We start from the raw sequence: 20286 nt of genomic DNA, 5'->3' as shown, positions 1-20286 counted from the left end.
CTTGAGTGCACTACCTGGTTGGGTTTTCAGGATATTTGCAATGAATATTCTTGAGATACAATTGAGGCAGTGCATACAATTGCATGTCATAAATATTTAGTGTAGTTATCTTGAAAACTCAATCGATTTGCCAACCCCTGGTGTAAGATTACAGATTAAAATATTATAAAATGTATTTATGTTGCATTTGTTCCTGTTTTTGCTTTTTATTGAAAATGATTAATTATACTTCAGAAAGAATATTTTTGAAATAGAAATGATATTGGCATATATATAAAATCAATAAGGCAGAAAAAGAAAACAATTATACCCTCCAATCATTTTGTCACCATAGAGAGGAAAGAAAAACTACTATGCCAATGTCCTAATTAGCTCACAATTAGGGATCCCAAATATGTTAAAAAAAATAGGCAAGAATAAATAAAAAGGAAATTACTACACAAACAAAAATTGTAATGGCTGAGAAGTCTGCATGGCGCAAACAGTCTAGTAATGAGATCAAATAACATATCACTATTACATATATATACCAATATATAATATTGCTGTGCTCAGATTGAGTATCTGCGGGCTGCTTATGTCAACAAGGACCCAAAGAACTTTATGAGTACTAAAGATTTATTACAGTTCAGACAATTTGCAACTTACAATAATAGATAATATGGTATAGCCCAAACCACTCAGGTGTGCACTAGACCCTATGCCTCGCTACCCATAGAAAAGGTTCTCTCTTACTCACTCGGCTGAATCCTCTCACTATGGCCACGAGCAGAGGGTCTGCTGGTGGTCTGGTTCAGGAACTGGTCTGCTCTCTGTTGCTGCTGCTCCTAGTGATGACGAGGCTGATGCTTCCTATTTATTCTCCTTTTATAAAAGGCCGGAGCCATGACTGAGTGACAGAGTTTTTGGGCATGGGTCCTATCTCATAGGCCCAAACCTGATATTGGGGTTATGACTCTAGTCTGTATCTTCTCTGGTTTTTGCTACCTGAACAGCTTACTTGGCCAGACTTATGGTCATATTAAGTGGTATCCCAGACCTTTTACACATGGCTCCTGGGCATTGGTCATTTGTTTTCAGCTAGAGGCAGTTTTCTCAGGTGTTTGTGAAATTTCTAAAATTGTTTGTACAGAGAGGCCTTACATAAGTTTTTAAAAAAATTTCTTTTGCAAAAACTTGTTTATGGGACAGAGGTTGACCATCTTCTTCACTTAGGACCATTCAGTCGGCTAAGCTGTCCGGGAGCTGAGTCTCCTTCACTCTACTTCTTTTTATCCTATAGCTCTAACATCCACCCAAGCTCTAACTATAAAAGCATATAATATGCAACCCCACAAACAGAGATACAAACAGCTAAGAACTTACACCCCGAGACGAATCTACCCTGCCATTAATAAAGGATCTCAGGTGTAATGGGTGATAAAAGACATACCTAATATCCTGCTATCTAACAAGGTGACCACCCTGGCTGCCAGCCAAGGGGGAGGAGGGTGCCACACCACCCTTTTGAGTCAGTCTGTGACTCTGCAAGCACAAGAACCTGAACGGGAAGTGGGATGCCAAAGGCAACCCTTGCCCGGGGCACTGTCCTGTCCAGCAACTGCCCCGCATGGCACCAAGTTCTCTTTTCCCAAATTTGCATTTCTACGATCATCCTCAAATAAAGGCTTCAAATCTATATCTATAGCATTGTACCGAGCAAGGCACCTCAGTTGAGTGGTAATAAAGTGTTTTCTGTTTGCCCTGACTTGATGAAAGGCACGTGGTTTTCTTTGCACTGAGTTTATTAAATTAGTCCAGTCAAAAGGTGGCACTTACAGCTCATTTGTTGAACCCTGTTTCTTTTTCCTTCATTGTAACTCTCCTCTGATGAACAGCTTCCTTGCATGGCTGTCTTGGAATTTTATTTTAAAGATTTATATTTTTATGACAATTAATTAATTTTACCAATCGTTTAATACAAAGCTTGAGTCATAGGTACAGTATCTTTTACTAGGTTTGCACTTGTTTTCAGAGTGCTCGGCACAAAAAGTTGACTAACGAGGAGCACAGAACAGAACACAATGGGGCAGATTTTTAAAAAGTACGCCTGCGCATACTTTTGTTCGCGCGACCGGCGCAAACAAGAGTACACTGGATTTTAATAGATACGCGCGTAGCCGTGCGTATCTTTTAAAATCTGGGGTCGGCGCGCACAAGGCTGCGCAAAATCAGCATCCTGCGCGCGCCGAGCCGTGCAGCCTGCCTCCGTTCCCTCCGAGGCCGCTCTGAAATCGGAGTGGCCCCGGCGGGAACTTTCCTTCCACACCCCCCACCTTTGTTTGAAAAGTACTTGCATGCGCCGGCCGCGCTATTCCCTGGCCCGGGAGCAGTTTCAAAGGCCTCGGCCACGCCCCTGAAACGCCCCCAGGCCAGAACCACGCCCTCGGCTCCGCCCCCGGATGACGTGCCACCGCAACACACACACCCAGCACGCCCCCAACACGCCCCCCAGGAAAGCCCTGGGACTCTAGCGTCCCGGGGCTTGCGTGCGGCGCCGAGCCTATTCAACATAGGCTCGGCGCGTGCAGGGGGAACGGTTTTCGGGGGGTACGCGCGTATCCCTTTGAAAATCTGCCCCTGTGGGTGTGGTAGCCCAATAAAGGTTGATTTCAATTGAGCTGGAAACCCAAAGAAGCAGGAGAAAACTACAATCGGGTAAAAAAAAAAAAATGCAATGCAATTAAAAAAAATCAGTAATTATAATTGCAGGGGTCCCCTAACTCCCTCATAACAAACCTTGGTTATAATAAAGTCGTGATCCCTACTGTGACACTTAAAAGACTAGTTGGGCATCTCTCTTTTCAGTCCTTGACAGCTGTTTAACCTTGGGGTTTTTTCTCTTAAAATAGGACATTGTGAATGTTCAGTAAGGCAGTTCAAGGTGTACACTTTCCAGCACACTCGCTGACAGTGCAAGACTCGCAGCATATCCACGTGACCCAGCTTCAGAAGGGATTTTATCCAGGCCTGGTTTTTGATCTTACATCCTAGTGCACTTTACTAATTACAACCCTGCTTCTTCCATTGAAAATCAGCACCAGGAATGGGGGATGTATGGAAAAAAAAAAAAATCCAGGGCTGGCTTCAAGCTTCCTACCAGAAACAGGGCCACTAGGAAGCTTTGCTTTTTATAGTATTCTGCTTAACTGCTTGTGCATTTGTGGAAATCTTGAACCAGTATCTTGTATTTGAGGTCTGAACCTCTTATTTCTACTTCAGACATTGCTATGTGTCTTCCACACTAGTCCGTTCCCTTCACATTAGACAGCGTGCATTTAGGCTCCGGTTTAGAGGCTGACAGGGAGACTGTAGGCCGTGGCCTTTCCCTTCTGCTTCGAGGTCCTCCAGCTGTCGTACAGGAAGCTCTGAATTCCGGGTGGGTCATCAGCTGCTCTCGAGATGTGCTGCAAAGAGCTGACTGATTTTCCAGGTAATGCAAAAAGCATGTGTGTGTATATCTGGCATTCTTTAGCCATAAATGGGGCGCTACACGACGTGTCTGGTCATTAGAGGAAAGCAAACGACTTAGGAGCCGCTTTGCTTTTCTTTTTATTTCAATGGTTTCCTACTTGTTGGAAATCAATCAGGGAAGGAGAACCTGTGCACCACCCAAAACAATGGCTCAAAGAATTTCTAAGTTGAATCATTTCGCACCGCACTTTCCAGGCCAGCAATGCAGTAGCTCTGATACTTCTGTCAATTATTTGCTGGCAGGGGAAGCATAAGGTCAGGTCTCCTAGCTATTGTCTTAAGGGGGGGCACTAGTGCACTTCCTGGAACTGGAATCTCTGCAGCTCACACTCAAGGCCTGAAATTCTTTCTGCATGATGTCTGCGAAAGGCTGAAGTTCAGGTTACTCTAAAGCAGTACTTAACATATTGTAGCTGAAAATATATATACAGTATATACATTTTTTGGCTGTGCCACTTAGCAAGGCATCCTCTTGGAAGACTGAAAATATCCCCATAGTGAAAATTAATGGCAAAAGACAGACCCGCCGTTTTCTGCCCTGGCTTACGCGTTCTTTCTGAACACAATTGATGCACAAAGCTCAGGATAACCTACAGCAGTGCTTCTCATCCTGGACCTCAGAGCACATCTAACCGGTCAGGTTTTCAGGATATCCACAATGAATTTGCTAAGATAGGTTTGCATGTACTGTTTCCATTGTATGCAAATCTATCTCATGCATATTCATTGTGGATATCTTGAAAACCTGACCAGCTAGGTGTGCCCCGAGGACTGGGTCGAGAAGCACTGACCTATGGGGCCAATGAAGATTATAAGGTTAGGAGGCAAGAGAATGGATTGAGGGGAAAGAGATGATAGCCAGACATGCTGTGGACTAGTTTTTTTTTGGTATCTTCCCAAAACTTCTCTCCTTCCTTCCAAAAAGCACATAGGGATGCAGATTCTTGGTTTCCTCCACAGAGGATTCCTGTCCATCCTAGCACTGACCACAGGGATTTTTATTCAGAGACACAAAAGGATAGATCTAGAAAAGAATAAGCCATGAAAGCAAACTAGAACTTTCTTAACTTGGAGATGAGGATGGATAGGCAACCCCATCTTAAGAAAGCAGACAAGCTGTTCCTGGGTCTAGGGAGGTACTGGGCAGGTTGCAGCCTATCGGCATGCTTCTCTCAGCTGCTTTGATGGTTGGTTCCAGAAGTCACCGCAACCCACCCTGCATGCCTCGACCAGCTGGTCAGGTACTGGGGTGGGTTCCAGGTCTCTCTTTATATCCTATGGCTCCACAACATTTTCTCTTCCTGATGCAAACCACTACTAACACCAAGTTCACTTTCCCCATTCCCTACATTCTTTATGTCACCTGCTATTCTGTCATCTGCACTGTCTACTGCTTTTGAAAAGTTTCCTTCCTCTCATCCAGTCATTTCCACTTTCCCTGACAGCATTCTCATCCTCGTCACTGGCGTCAAACCTCTACCTCTCTTCTACGTAGTCCCCCTGTTCCTCTTCTACTCTCGTCTGGGGATAACAATCCCAATCCTGGCCTTCCAAGGCAACTTTCACCCCATCAGAGCATGTCAAACCATTATCCCTCCAATCTTATCACTATTCCCCCCTTCTCCCTCCCTCTTTTCTCATGCTCTCTGTGGAATATCCACTCTATTTCCAACAAACTTGCCTCTATTGAAATATGTTTATTAAATTAAATTAACAAGAAAGTGCTTAGAATAGTCCGTCTTACAAATTCATAGCAGAGATCAGGAACAGTTCTTATGTTCTTAGAAGGTAATCGATCCATGAGTAACCCTCTCCTTCCCTCCAACACTCTCTCCCCCTCCCCAACCTTTGTTCCCATCCAAACCAAAATAAACCATTTAAAAAAATTACGATCAGCAAAATACAGTATCCTTCTACGTTTTGGCTGAAACTACCACGAAGAATGTGGTAACAAATAAAAATAGAGAAATAACATATATAGCAACCGTTTACCATTCACAGACTAGAAAGTCACATTGTTGTACAGTCCTTATGAAGAGAAAGATAATCAGTAAATGGACGCCATATTTGCTGAAGACGGGCTCATTTTTTCGCCGTTTCTTCCCAAACTGAAGTAGTCTCCAATAAATAAATGTCTGTGAATGATACCTTCCATACCGAAGGCTGCATCCAATAATGTAAAAGCAAACGTAGAGCAACTAAGCATCCTTTCATGAGCAGCAGATCAGTGGTATCAAAAAGCAGGCCCAAAAAGCAAAAAGCTGGGGACCAAGAGGGTGTGGAAACCTACAGAAGGGGGAGAGCAGCAGTCCAACACCACCACCACCACGGCCTATTGTGTGAGGCGTATAGGAGAAAAGTTAACCACCATGATAGAGAGCAGCAACTGAAGCAGTTCTCAGCAGAAAGCTATATCTCAGTCAAGGCAAGGAGGTGAAGAGTATGAGAGAGAAAGAGTTATGGGGGTCACATAACATGATGTTCCAGTGACGACATAGTCCTTGGGGATGTGTGAATGGGAGCCTGCCTGGAAGAGACAGAGGTGTGTGAATGGGAACCTGCCTAGGGGGGATATGATATGTGTGTGTGTGTGTGTGTGTGTTTGTTTTGGAATGGGAGTCTGCCTGGCAGGGATATGTGTTTGTGTGTGGGTGTGTGAATGGCAGTGTGCCTGGGGGGATATGTGTATGTATGTGTGAATGGGAACCTGCCTGGGGAGGATGGTGTGTGTGTGTGTGTGTGTGTATGTGTCAATGAGAGCCTGCCTGGGGGATGTGTGTGTATGTGTGAATAGGAGCCTGCCTGGGGGGGAGGGGGGCATGTATGTGTGTGAATGGGAGCCTTCCTGGGGGTGAAAAATTTGTGCCACCCCCACTAATCCATGACAAGCTCAGTGTAACTTGAAATCAAAAGTTTACAGGTATGGGAAACAAGTGATTTTTCCCTTCTTGTTTTAATTATTAGGTGTTTGATGTGTCTGCTGTTTTGAAATATTTTAATGCTCTGGAAATTTCTAAATCATATTATATGAGTTCTTAATTATTAGATGTTATTCTATTTGTATCTGTTTGGCAATATTCTTTATAATAGTATTTATTTATTTATTTATTTATTATTTTTGTTATACCGAGTTTCATGATAGGGATCACATCAACCCGGTTTACAAATAACAATGTGTGCAAAGTATAGCGTAACTTAATAAATATTTCCAATACAAATTTGAACTTTAAATACAGAGTATGGTTTATTAAATACAGAGTATGGTTTATTATGATTGATTTATATTTCTTGATTTTTTGTTTGATGATTTATGAGGACTGATGATGTTTCTGGTTTCCCATTGCTTCATTTCATATAGAATCTAGGTTGTTACAGTTTCCAGTCCAGTTTCTGTCTACTAATTTCTATTTGTATTGTATGGTCTCGTTATTCTGTATTTGGTGAGGGTCTGTCTGTATTCTGCATGTGTAAATAGGGTGAGGTATTCTGCTAGCATGTATAGTTTCTGTGTAGGAATTTAGAGCAGACTGGTTTGTTCTGCTTTCCTAATTGGAGGTGTTTTAGGCCCTAGTGTAATATTTGCCTTTTCATAGACAGGGTTGTTCCTGTTTTGAGTGCTTGCAGTTAGTACTCTTTTGGTATGGGAATTTACTATGTTGTTGTCATTCCGTTTACTAAAGGCTATCCAAGGGTCAAACCTACACCTAACACATGTTACAACAGGCCTAATACCATATGGGTTCCAAGCATCTACTTTTTGCAGGGTTTTCTGGTCTCACATACATAAAGCATCCTCCCTATCTCACATACACACCACACACACACACACACGGAAGCACCCTCCCTGTCTCACGTACACCACACACACACACAAGCACACTCTCTGTCTCACATACACGAAGCATCCTCCCTGTCTCACATACACACCACACACACACACACACACACACACACAAATACACACACACATCGGCCTCCAGCTGGCCTGGTTTCCGGCGGCAGCAGCTCTGATCTACAGCCCCACCAGCCTGGTCTCGGGTGGCAGCAGCCAGCAGCTCCAATTCTCGGCCCCACCGGCCTGGTCTCTGGCAGCAGTGACTAGCGGCTCCGATCTTCGGCCCTGCCAGCTACGGGTAGCACGCAACACACCTGCCAGTGCGGGTGACACACCGGTTGAGAATCACTGTGCTACACCCATATAATCCCTCTTCTCAAGTCACTACATTGGCTCCCTATTCATTCCCGTACACAGTTCAAGTTCTTCTTACTCACCTACAAGAGCCTTCACTCTGCAGCTCCTCAGTACCTCTCCTCTCTTATCTCTCTCTACTCCTTTCCTCATGCATTTCACTCTGCAGACATGTCACTCCTATCTATGCCCTTCTCCTCTACCGCCAATTCCCTACTCACTGCTTTCCACCTGGCTGCACCATGTGCTTGAAATAGACTTCATGAATTGGTGTGTCATGCTTCCTCTCTTGCCTTATTTAAATCCAATTTAAAAATCCACCTTCTTTAAGCTGCTTTTAAATCTTATCCTGACTGTCCAGCTTACAAGCTTCATTGATTTTTAGCCATTTTCTTAATAAATGAAATTCCAAAAGTCTCTTTTCCATTGTATGTTTGTCTTGATTAGATTGTAAGCTCTACTGAGAAGGGACTATTTCTTACCTGTTTTTGTACAGCGCTGCGAACATCGAGCAGAGCTATAGAAGTGTTAAGCCCGCTTTGAAAATGATCCCAACAAAACTATACACACATAATTACACCTGCTGTTTGGCTTTTGTAGTTTTGCTGAGAGAATTAATGTGCATCAAAATGTATGCACATAAATCCCAACCCTGCCCAGACTCTACCCATTGAAGCAGCTTTCCCTTATGTGCATATAAGTATGCGAGTATCGGTCGTGTGTTTTGTGTGTGCTATATCTTCTAAATCCCCACCAAGAGACACTGCCCAAGTTTAGGCACTGCTTGCTGGGTTACAAAGCCAAGAGATCTGGGAAACACTGGATGAACTGTGATATTTTATTCATCCAGTGATGGAAAGACAATGCCCCAGGGTCTTTAAGATCTGATGTCATCTCATTCCTGAGCTCTTTTATTGCTTCAGAATGTTGTTTACTATACTGAAATCTAGTTCTCACTTGTCTGTAAGGCCCTGACGCCAGGTACAGCTTTCAGAATAGACAACACATCCCTTGTTCTGCATTATTTTGTAGGAATGGAATCGTCATCGTGTCACATCTGAAGCAGGGGACCTATGTGATCTGAAAAGTTCAAGTTCTGTGCCACAGCATCTTTTCCTGCTGGTCCAGTCAAAGGTTTCACCACCTTCAGTGATTGCAATTTATCATAACAGAGCGAGAACCAAAACCCAGAACACTTCCTAAGAGACACTGGTAACAGTTTCAAAAGTTCATGTCTTCTTATACATTCATTTTAATACTGCAATGTGCCTTAACATTAAAATTAAAATTTTGCTATGTTTATTTATTTATTTATTTTTTCCAAAATAATTTTTATTGACAGGAAGATGATACACCTTCACAGGGATCACAGTATAACAGAACTCAATTAAGAAACAGTGTACAGTACAAACCGTGCGCCAAAACTAACAATACAGCAAGTGATCCCACTTTAAGGCATTTGAATTATGAATGCTTATGAAAGATGCATGGAAAGTCAGTAGCTAATATTGAAACCTTCATTATTGCTACTGCTCACAAGTTTCAAACTTGTATCAATGTTACTATCCCTTTGTGTGCCTGCTCTCATGTATCCTGTCTATGTATGTGTATTTTTCAACATAGTGACCAAAGGGTGCGTCGTGTTGAAATGGACATGTATGTCTATGTCAGGGGAAAGGTGAGTAAGAACTTGACTAAGGACTAAGAACCAATGTCAGGAAGTATTTCTTCACGGAAAGGGTGGTGGATGCCTGGAATGCCCTTCCGGAGGAAGTGGTGAAGTCTAAAACTGTGAACGACTTCAAAGGGGCGTGGGATAAACACTGTGGATCCATCAAGTCTAGAGGGCGTGAATAAAGTGGAGGCAGCAAAACACTGCACGGAGCGGTAGTAGCCACAGAGGCATTCACGGAGCAGGATGCCTGTGGCCAGTAGTTAGTGTTCCACCTTCACGGAGCGGAAGGATGGAGGGCTGCTATCTCCAACAAAACAATAAAAAAACAAACAAAAAAATAAAAACAGGGGTGGGTAAGAGTATGGGGCAAGGGGGTGGCCTGCTTGTTACAGCGGTTGCTACCCCTATTGAGCTGGATGTCACTTGGATGCAGATACGGAGCTGCTCTCTAAATTGGTGGTGGAGTGGAGGGGAATTAGGGCTGGAGGGTACTGGAAGCCAATAGTAACAGGTGGGAGAGAGAAAAAGGGAAAAAAAATGGATAAAGTGCGTAGCTTGCTGGGCAGACTTGATGGGCCGTTTGGTCTTCTTCTGCCGTCATTTCTATGTTTCTATGAAAGTACCAGTGGGGTTTGAACCAGCAATAAACAGGAGATGAAGAACTGGATCCTTAAGTAACAGAAACTAATAAGGGAACTGGAAATAAGCAGGGCCAAGATCATAAGAGACCAAGAAGGGAGAAGATTGCTACTTCCTCCAGAGGATCAGATTGGCCAGAGCTAGGCTAAAAGGATTGCTGGGAACAGGAAGCTGTTCACAACAACCAGAAGGCTACCCAAGCTCCTTTGTGAAGTGAACTTTCTCCTCCTTGTCTCAAGCTTCAGCTGCAGCTTCAAGTTCATGTTCTGGCTTCAGTCCTGCCTAGCTTCGATTCCTGCTCTGAGCTCCAGCTGCAGTTTCCAGTCCCAGTTCCTGCCTTGCTTCCAGCCTGGCCTTTCTCTAGGCTGAAGGTCCAGTTCCTGTGTCAAGCTCCAGCTCCAGTTTCCTGGACCAGTGTGTCTAGCTCCCATTCCCAGTGCCAAGCTTCCAAGCCCTGTTCCATGTCTCCAGTTCCAGTCACCAGCTTGGAGAATCAGTTCCAGTCACTGCTCCAAGCTTCCACTTCAGGCTCCTGCTTGGAGCTTCTGCTCCAGTCTTTGGGGCGGATTTTAAAAGGGTTACGCGCATAAGTTACGTGCGTAACCCTTAAAAAAAAAAACCCTTCGCGCGCCAAGCCTATTTTGCTTAGGCTCGGCGGTGCGCGCAAGCTCCAGGACGCGCGTAAGTCCTGGGGCTTTGCTAGAGGGGCGTGTCGGGGGTCGTGTCAGGGGGCGTGTCGGGGGCGGCACGATGTTCGGGGCATTCCGGGGGGCGTTCTGGGGGGCATGGTGCCGGCCCGGGGGCATTATGGGGGGCGTGGTCGAGGCCTCCGGACCAGCCCCCAGGTCGGGTGATGGCGTGCGCGAGTTACGCCTGCCTTGAGCAGGCGTAACTTTTGTGATAAAGGTAGGGGGGGTTTAGATAGGGCTGGGGGGTGGGTTAGGGAGGGGAAGGGAGGGGAAGGTGGGGGGAGGCGGAAGGAAAATTCCCTCTGAGGCCGCTCCCATTTCGGAGAGGCCTCGGAGGGAACGGGCAGCACACGCAGGGCTCGGCGCATGCAAGATGAACAAATGTGCACCCCCTTGCACGTGCCGACCCCGGATTTTAAAAGATACGCACGGCTATGCGCATATCTATTGAAATCCGGCGTACTTTTGTTTGCACCTGGTGCGCGAACAAAAGTACACGCTCGTGCTTTTTTTTTTTAAATGTACCCCTTTGTGCCAGCTCCTGCTCTGCATTCCAGTTCCAGCTCCAAGTCCCGTCTCCAGCTTCACATGCAAGCTTCAGACATCAACTCCTGTTCCGAGTTCTGGTTTCAGTTCCAGTCCTAGCTTCCAGCCTCAGCATGCTGGGACTCCTCCACCCCCAAACTCCTACCTGTGAGTACTGATGTGACTAGGGAACCTAACAGTTTGTTGTGAGCATCTTTCTACCCCCAGCACTGACTTGGAAAGTCCTGGTCCAGTACAGGTCATGGATATCCTGCACGGTCAATTCACAGCACTAGCTGCAGAAAACCATGCATTGAGAGAGCAAGTTGAAAATTATGAACTCCAGCAGTTTTCTGCCTCAGTCTTGGCAAGCAAACCCTTGACCTTATACTTATCTGAATGTTTTATGACCAGGAAAAGAATAGATATGTACCTCAAATTGTTCTTCTCCAAAGACAGGATTTAAGTAGAGTCTCCCCTACATGATATGTATTGAAGCACATTACCTGTATGCATTATTTCATTCACCTACTCAATTGTGGAGGTATGGAGCATCACCATCTACGTTTTGGAATACTTTATTTTGTTCATTTCCAAATTCTGATCAAGCAAAGATAGGCTTTACCTCAGAAGCTATCTTCATTCATTTTATGCACTACCAGCTGCTAGGCGGTGTATTCAAGAGCAGAATCACATCAGAAGAGATCAATTGTGGGAGGAGGATCTGACTGACCTTTGTGAGCCAAAAATACAGCTAAGAGGAGCTAAACTTTTTCATAAGTTGAGAGATAAAATATATGCAAGAGAATCATTTACCCATAGGTCAGAAAAGTTTACATAATAGAAAAACACAACACCTCTAATGGCTGTTTAACCAATGTATCATTGGAATTCTGCTTTCCAAATGGCGAAACACTAGTTAGAAGAAGTTGAAACACCATCACAACTCTCCAGTGATGCAGATGCAATACGTCAAAATCTGCCAGGGTCAGGCGGGCATGTGTTCCAACAAGGATTGTTTCGATAGACAATGCCAGCAAGCAAGAAATGTTTTATTAAATTTTGCAATAGAGCTGTTATATAAATCAAGAAGATTCACATGAGGAGGGTTATTAATTCAGGACCAGTACCTTAGAAGGCTTTGAAGAACAATTTAAATTATTTAATTAGATTTTATTTGCAAAAGAAAATAAGAAGAAAAAATTGGTTGCTATAAACAGAGCAAAGCGGTACTTGTCTTTTCCTTGAGTTCTAACCAAAAGCAGTTATTACCCACTTAAAGCAGTACCGGACATCAGATTTCGGCATAAAATATTGAATCCCTATTGTTTGTTTGTTTATATTGTCTATAGGAGGATTCACTATAGAGGCTTGTTTTTTTTTTTTATAGTGTTCCAAATACACGTGACAAATCAGGCCTGTTCAGCTTGGAGAGGAGATGACTGAAAGGGAATATGATTGAGGTTAATGAAATCGTGAGTGGTGTACAAGTTAATAGCAAATAGTTATTTACATTTTCAAATAATACCAGGACTAAGGGGCACTCCATGAAACTAACTGGTAGCAAATTTAAAATAAATTTAAGAAGTATTTTTTTCAGTCAATGTATAACATAAGATGAATTTGTTGCTGGAGGATTTGGTCAAAGCCAGCAAAACAGCTGCATTTGAAAAAGGGTTTGGACAAGTTTTTGGAGAACAGATCCATTAACAATCATTAGCCAGGTAGACAGGGCTGGTGTGACCATTAGGTGTACTAATGGTCACACCATTATGGATTATGGAACCCGCATGTGAGCGGGTTCCATAATCCATAATGGTGTGACCATTATGGCTAGTTGGGTTGGGTCGGACTGGGTGAGAGAAAGAGAGACAGAGAATGACGTGATGATGACATCATGATGACATCACCGCCTAGGGTAGCTGGATACCCTTGCATTGGCACTGCAGGCAGACTTGGGTATTGCCACTTCCTGTTTCTGGGAAAGACCAACAGAGAACAGATTTCTCCATTGCAATCTGCAGGTACTTCCAAGCCACCTGGATTGGTTACTGTTGGAAAGAGGATGATTTGCTCGATTGGTTTGACCCTATATGGACTTCTTATGTAAATTTCAGTTTGTGTAATACCATTGCTGTAAGCAAGTAGCATTACATGTCAAAATGCTTTTTTCTAATTAGAGCTTTAGTAGGCTGTGATACCTTTTATTGGATCAACAAGAAAGATGAGCTTTTGAGACCCCAAAAGTTCCCTTCTCAAATGTGGCTTCAAGGATGGAAGAAGAAAGCTTATATAGCTAGAGAAAGTTGTGGGTTAGAAATTTTTGACTCAGGATATATATCAGGGGTAGGCAATTCCGGTCTTCAAGGGCCACCAACCAATTAGGTTTTCAGGATATCCCTAATGAATATGCATGACCCATATTTGAATATAATTGAGGCAGTGTGCATAGAAATCTATCACATGCATATTCATTAGGGATATCCTGAAAACTTGCTTGGTTGGTGGCCCTTGAGGACAAAACTTGCCCACCCCTGACCTAACAGTATCATTTTAAAGCTCTAGTGGACCCTGGGCAAAGCATAAACTAGTAGCCCCCCTCCCTTGTTTACCCTAGCTTTTAAGAAAATACCATCCATTTTGATAAATTACATTTATTAGTAATAACAAATTAAGGAAATAAAGAAAACTATATTGAAAAAATGGTTGTATTATTATTTCAATATACACTTCATATTTTATTGTTTATTATTATACTGACAATTTTTTTTGTTCTGGTCTTGCAAACTCATCTGTGTTATTGATGAAGTTGATGAGTTTCAAAATATCATTATAAATTGATAGTAAAAACAAAACATTAAAATGTTGTTCTTGCATTCTAGAACATAATATAAGCTCTCAGCTATTAGAAGAATAGATTTTCCCTATGAAGTGTTACTGTTAATAAATTTTACCAATTCTCTCAACACATACCTCTTCCCAGTAGTGAGGCCAAAGAAATACTCTGCCTCTCTGTTTTTGGTGTGTTTAATAATAATAATTTTTCTCTGAAGACAGAAGGGAAGGATTAGCGTATAAAGAAAATAAAGAAAAATATGAATTAGATATTCTGATCTCAATTGAAAAAATAGTCACAACTTTATAAAAGTATGAAGTTTTATTTGAAATAAACTGGCAATAAGTGATGAAATTACATTTAAATTTTCATCAATATATGATTCATTATTAGTCAGTAAGCAAATAGGACATCTCACATATGTTATTTATTTCCTTTTCAATTCTAAGAATTATATTTATTCTATACATTATCTGAAAAGTAAACTTTTATACAACTTTTTCTGAAATTCATTAATTGCTCTAACCCAGGGGTGCTCAAACCTGTCCTACAGGCCCCCACCCCAGCCAGTTGGCTTTTTAGGATATCTCTAATGAATATGCATGAGATTTATTTGCATGTACCTATCAGCTTTAGAATCCTTCATAAGTCTCTCACTATCATTCACAAAACCATCCACAATCAGCACTCGCTCGAGCTAAAAATCCTGCTACGACTCCACACCTCAAAAAGACCAGTTAGAACTGCTTATAAAGAAACCCTACACATCCCCATCCCCATCCCCCCCCTCCAAATCCATTCTTCACACCTCCACTAGGGAACGTGCCTTCTCTGCGGCTGGGCCATCCCTTTGGAACACCTTGCCTCCTGACCTACGCCAGGAACATTGCCCACTGACCTTTAAAAAAAAGCTAAAGACATGGCTGTTCAAACAAGCCTATCCTTAACCATCTAATCGGTAACGTTATATTCCTCACTCGATATTTTATTTTGTTCCACATGTTTATTTTGTATATACTATTGTTATAACGAATTTCATTCATCTGTTCCTCTTACTGTTGGGATTCCATATATTTGTACTGTTAGTCAACCGTTCTTCTCTCCTTACTCTCTTCCAGCCTCCAAGTTCCAGTAACCCTCGTTCATGGTAACTCACCTCTTCCCTTAACTCTATCAGTAGCTCTCTAGCTACGATTAGTGTTAATGTTAAATATCCCATGTTTGATGTAAACCGATGTGATAGGACTTGTGTCATGAATGTCAGTATGCAAATATTTCTCATGCATATTCATTAGGGATATCCTGAAAACCCAAGTGGCTAGGGGGTTCCATAGGATCAGTTTGAGAACCTTTGCTAAAACCCATAAAGAATTTGATTATGTTCTTAAATGTTTTCTGCAATTGTTTCTTCTTGGAAATCAATTACTGAATGAAGAACCTTACAGGAAAGTATGGTTTGTTATATTTTCTTATATTAGTTCACTTAATAAGTAAAACTAAGTAACTTAGGATTTCCCTTTTCTCTGTGCATATGTATAACCACTTTAAGTCATAAGTATTTTGTATTCAGTTGTGAGGGTACAGCTCACAATTTGCAATCTTTTGGGAGAGGCGGTTGATAAATCTGAAAATGAATAAATAAACAAAATAAGTTTATAGCTGGGGTGCATAGGCCTGCTTTGTCTTCAGGTTCTTCCTCCTCCGAGCTGATCTATCTTTCTGTTCTGCCTGGAAGAAACCTAATATGCTACCTTTAAATAAATCATTAAGAGAAGCTAACTGCTCTTTCACAAAATTTATCTTCCACAAAATTATATCACAGTGCGTTCCCTCAGTCCACTAGATACCTTGCTTGTGTAGAAACAAAAAGGTACAAAACCTGTTTCCCTATATAATGTTGTGAATGCTAAGAGTGTGCAGGTAAAATGTATTAGTTTAATAAACCAGTCTCCAGTCTTTCTTTTTATTATGTCTGTATAGCTATTTTCTAGAAGAACTTGCCCGTTAGTGATAGAATTTCCAATAGTTTCCTTTGCATCACAAGCATTTCCGAGCTGTCAGTATTAAAACTATTAGAGTTCCACTCAGTCTCTCAGGCCCTCACTGTGTCCCAGCAATCTATCACATTGAGAGCTTTCGATTCACTACCAGCATTCAGCCTGTCACTTTCTGACGGTTCCGTTTGGTCGAGCAGAAGTTTATTTTGGGCCTGAAATTTGTAGTCTCACACAGGCTTCAGGAATCTCAGGAGATTTTAAGTCTCTCAAAACTGTTCTTTCACACTTTGATCCCTAACTAGAGCCATTTGCCTTTACATTCCACATTTCCAATGCGTTTTATCTTAACTACCTCCTTTCCTGTGAATATTTTACTACCTTGTCCTTTTCCAGAGAAGCTTTGTTTGTTTTTCAATTTCCATTCCACACTCATTCATTCGGTCACACAAACTGGTGTTTAGCACCTTAACAATTTCCTGTCACAGTCTTTCTGTCAGTAAGGTTTGTATCTCAGTTATTTCTGTGTGTAACTTGAAATTTAAGCACAGTGAAGCAGCAGCTTGTTCACATGGCTTCTGTATCCTTCTGTCTCCAGTCTTCTGTCCCATTTGTCAAATCTGCCTCTTTACCATAGATCTGGTGCTAGCTGACTTAAAAGAAATAGTGTAACAATCACAAATAATATATAAATAAACCACCTAGTGTTTCCCAAAAAATAATCTAACCCACACAGGCACTTTGTTAATATATTTTATGAGTGAAAAAGCCAGTTCATATGGATAATCTTACTGGCTCGAAGAGGCAACTATACATTTCAGTCATGGTTTGGCATAAAAAAACCTCCCATATTGTGAACTTACAAACATCAGTTGTAGTCTTTCATGAATATAATCCACAAGTGATACAAAAAATAAACATTTCTACATTAATAAATCACACTTAAAGTTTGCTAAACAAATCTAAGTTCCCCAACAAAGGTCCTTTGTTCTGCCTAACTCAGGCCTCCTCCAGGAGACCACTAATCGGGACACAATTTTATGCAATACTGAAAACATGATTACTTATCTTCAAAATGCCTCATATATAAGCTTTGTTTTCCGACTTGATCTTAAGAGGCTCCAAATGTCGTCTTAGCATTCTGAAAAACATAAACAGCATAATTATATTATAGGGAGTCTTCCCAGGAAATAATAAAACATCATAAACGTTATCTGGCAAATGAACCCCTTTTTATTCATTTGAATAGCCAGAAGCCACTCTCATCTTCTACACCTTTTAAAAATTCAAATTACTTTCCATAAAACTGCCCATCCCTCCTATCATTCAGGGAGTGATACTGACATCAATCTGATCAGAAAATATGTTAATCAAAAAAAGACCCGCCATCCCAAATCCTGATTTAAACCTCATGGAGACAAATTCTGCCAGGATATATAAATGTTTGTTCACGTTTTTGTACTCTTAATGAAATATCACCCAACTTAAATTAACTTGTTGAATGATCTAGCAGATGATTATTTTGTTGCCAATGTTCCACTAAAGAGGACTCTATTTTATTTCTGCCTATGCAGCTCCTGTGCTTAATGTTTCGTTTTTCTGATAGCGCAATTGTTTGCCCAATATAATGTAAGCCTTTTCACGTGGACATAGTACAACGTGTATGATGCGGTTTGTGCTACAGTCAAACCTGCCAGGTAATTCATAAGAAAACTTTAGTATAGGATGTACTGTTATTGCACACTGAACAAGATTGGCAGTGATAATGTCCTTTAATGATGGAGGAATAGGGTGACCACCTGCCCAGTTTTGGACTGGACATCCCGGTTTTGCAGCCTGTTGTACAGTGTTCGGTCACAAGGGTAACCGGACACTGTAAAACCCGGTCAGGCAAGGCCAGGGGCCAGTCGGTGGTGGCAGCCAGGCAGCGCTCCAATCACCTGCCTGTTTTCAGGGCTCGGTTTGACTCTTCTCCTCCTCCTCCGCCTCTCCCACAGCTGGGCCGCATTTGTTGCTACTTCACGCTGTCCTCCTGGGAGTGGGGCAGAGGAAGAGGAGAGTGGAACAGAGCCCCAAACATAGGCAGGCAGAACCTGCCTAGGAAAATAAAGTCAATGCTGGATTTGAAATGGAAAAGTGTCCGGTCCTGCTCCAAGGACAAGTTGGCAACCCTATGGAGGAATCTGCCTTACCAGAAGGAAGTATTGAAGGAACCAAAATGTCAATCAAATTTATGCCTTTTTATAGGCGAATAAAGGACAATTTTTACAAATCTTATAACCAGAGAAAAACATTCCAATGTCGCATCATTATAGCTTTAATTGATTCTATTCCAGCCATGTTTGAAAGAGCACACACCAATCTATCTGATGTGGATGCTTTTTGAGATTTCAATAAGAAATCAGGGTTGGCATATATAAAGCCCATTTATTCTCCAATTTAATACAGTGAATTAAATGAGAAATGTATCTCTCAGATATAATGCCTGGATCTTGAATTCTAATGATGTGCATAATCACTGTAATCTCAAAAAACTGTCCTACCAGGATATTTTTACGTATATGTAATGAGTGATGGCTGGAAAATCATAGCAACCAATTTCTATCAGCATCCTTGCTGAAAATGGCACTATTGAAGTACTCATTTGAGTTATAATATTAATATATCAAAAAAAATAAAATCTTAATCTGATGATTCTGTATTGAAAACTACAAGTTAACATCTAGGGTGTTAATCCATAGCATAAGTTTCTGTAACCTGTATTGATCACTAGTCCAAATGAAGAACATGTCATCTATAAATCTTTTCCACATTTTGATGTAACTCCAATATCTTGATATATAAATATGTAACTCTTCAAAATGAGATACATAGAGGTACACTATGGAAGAAACCATAGCAGAGCCCGTCGTGGTTCCTTTTGTCTGTTGGTAAAATGATTCTCCAAATTTAAAGTAATTTTGCATTAGTGCCACTGTAGTCAACTTACAAATCCAATTTTTGTGTGGTTCAATAATGGATGTAAATTGCAAATTATTACAAATTACACCAATAGCCTTCATTTAGGGCATGTTGGTGTATAATGTTGCTATATCAGCTGTCACTAGTGTTCAGGAAGGGTCAAAATTAGTCATGGCATCCAGTAACATGATAAAATGTGCTGAATCTTGACTTCTGAAATATTGTGGGATACGGGTGGCTGTAAAAATGTGTCCACATATTTGGACAATGGCTCTAAAATTGAATCAATGCCAGCCATTACTGGGCACCCCGAAGGGGCTAGTAAAGATTTGTGCAAGAGATAGTTTCAACTATAAAATCCTTCATTTTTCTCATTTATATCTCCTTAACACACCTAATAAAGACATAAAGACAATGAATAACATTTTTTAAGCATCTTAAAAGGAAATCAAATCCACTTAAAAACCTTTTAGGAGCAGTTTGTCTCCAGAGTATCCTTCCACCCGACGCCCCTGTCAACAATTGACCTTAAGGCTCATGTTATGCTAAACAGCTCCCCTTCTGATCTTCAAATTAATAATTTGCCAGGGGAATGAAATACACAGTGGAACCTTGGTGCTGTTCTGGTTTCCTAGGGGATCCTTTAAATTGCCACACTCCCTTGTGAGATGACCCAATGCTGGCTAAATAAACTCTTTCCTAATAACAAGGTTAATAAAACGAGGTTAATAAAACGGAAAATGTCATAATGCCTCTATATCGCTCCATGGTGAGACCGCACCTTGAATACTGTGTACAATTCTGGTTGCCGCATCTCAAAAAAAAAAGATATAGTTGCGATGGAGAAGGTACAGAGAAGGGCAACAAAATTGATAAAGGGGATAGAACAGCTCCCCTATGAGGAAAGGCTGAAGAGGTTAGGGCTGTTCAGGTTGGAGAAGAGATGGCTGAGGGGAGATATGATAGAGGTCTTTAAGATCATGAGAGGTCCTGAACAAGTAGATGTGACTCGGTTATTTACACTTTCGAATAATAGAAGGACTAGGGGGCACTCCATGAAGTTAGCAAGTAGCACATTTAAGACTAATCAGAGAAAATACTTTTTCACTCAACGCACAATAAAGCTCTGGAATTTGTTGCCAGAGGATGTGGTTAGTGCAGTTAGTGAGGCTGGGTTCAAAAAAGGTTTGGATAAGTTCTTGGAGGAGAAGTCCATTAAAAGCTATTAATCAATTTTACTTAGGAAATAGCCACTGCTATTAATT

Source organism: Rhinatrema bivittatum, chromosome 5, assembly GCF_901001135.1.
Source record: "Rhinatrema bivittatum chromosome 5, aRhiBiv1.1, whole genome shotgun sequence".
NCBI classification, from domain to species: domain Eukaryota; kingdom Metazoa; phylum Chordata; class Amphibia; order Gymnophiona; family Rhinatrematidae; genus Rhinatrema; species Rhinatrema bivittatum.
This window is presented reverse-complemented; position numbering follows the sequence as displayed.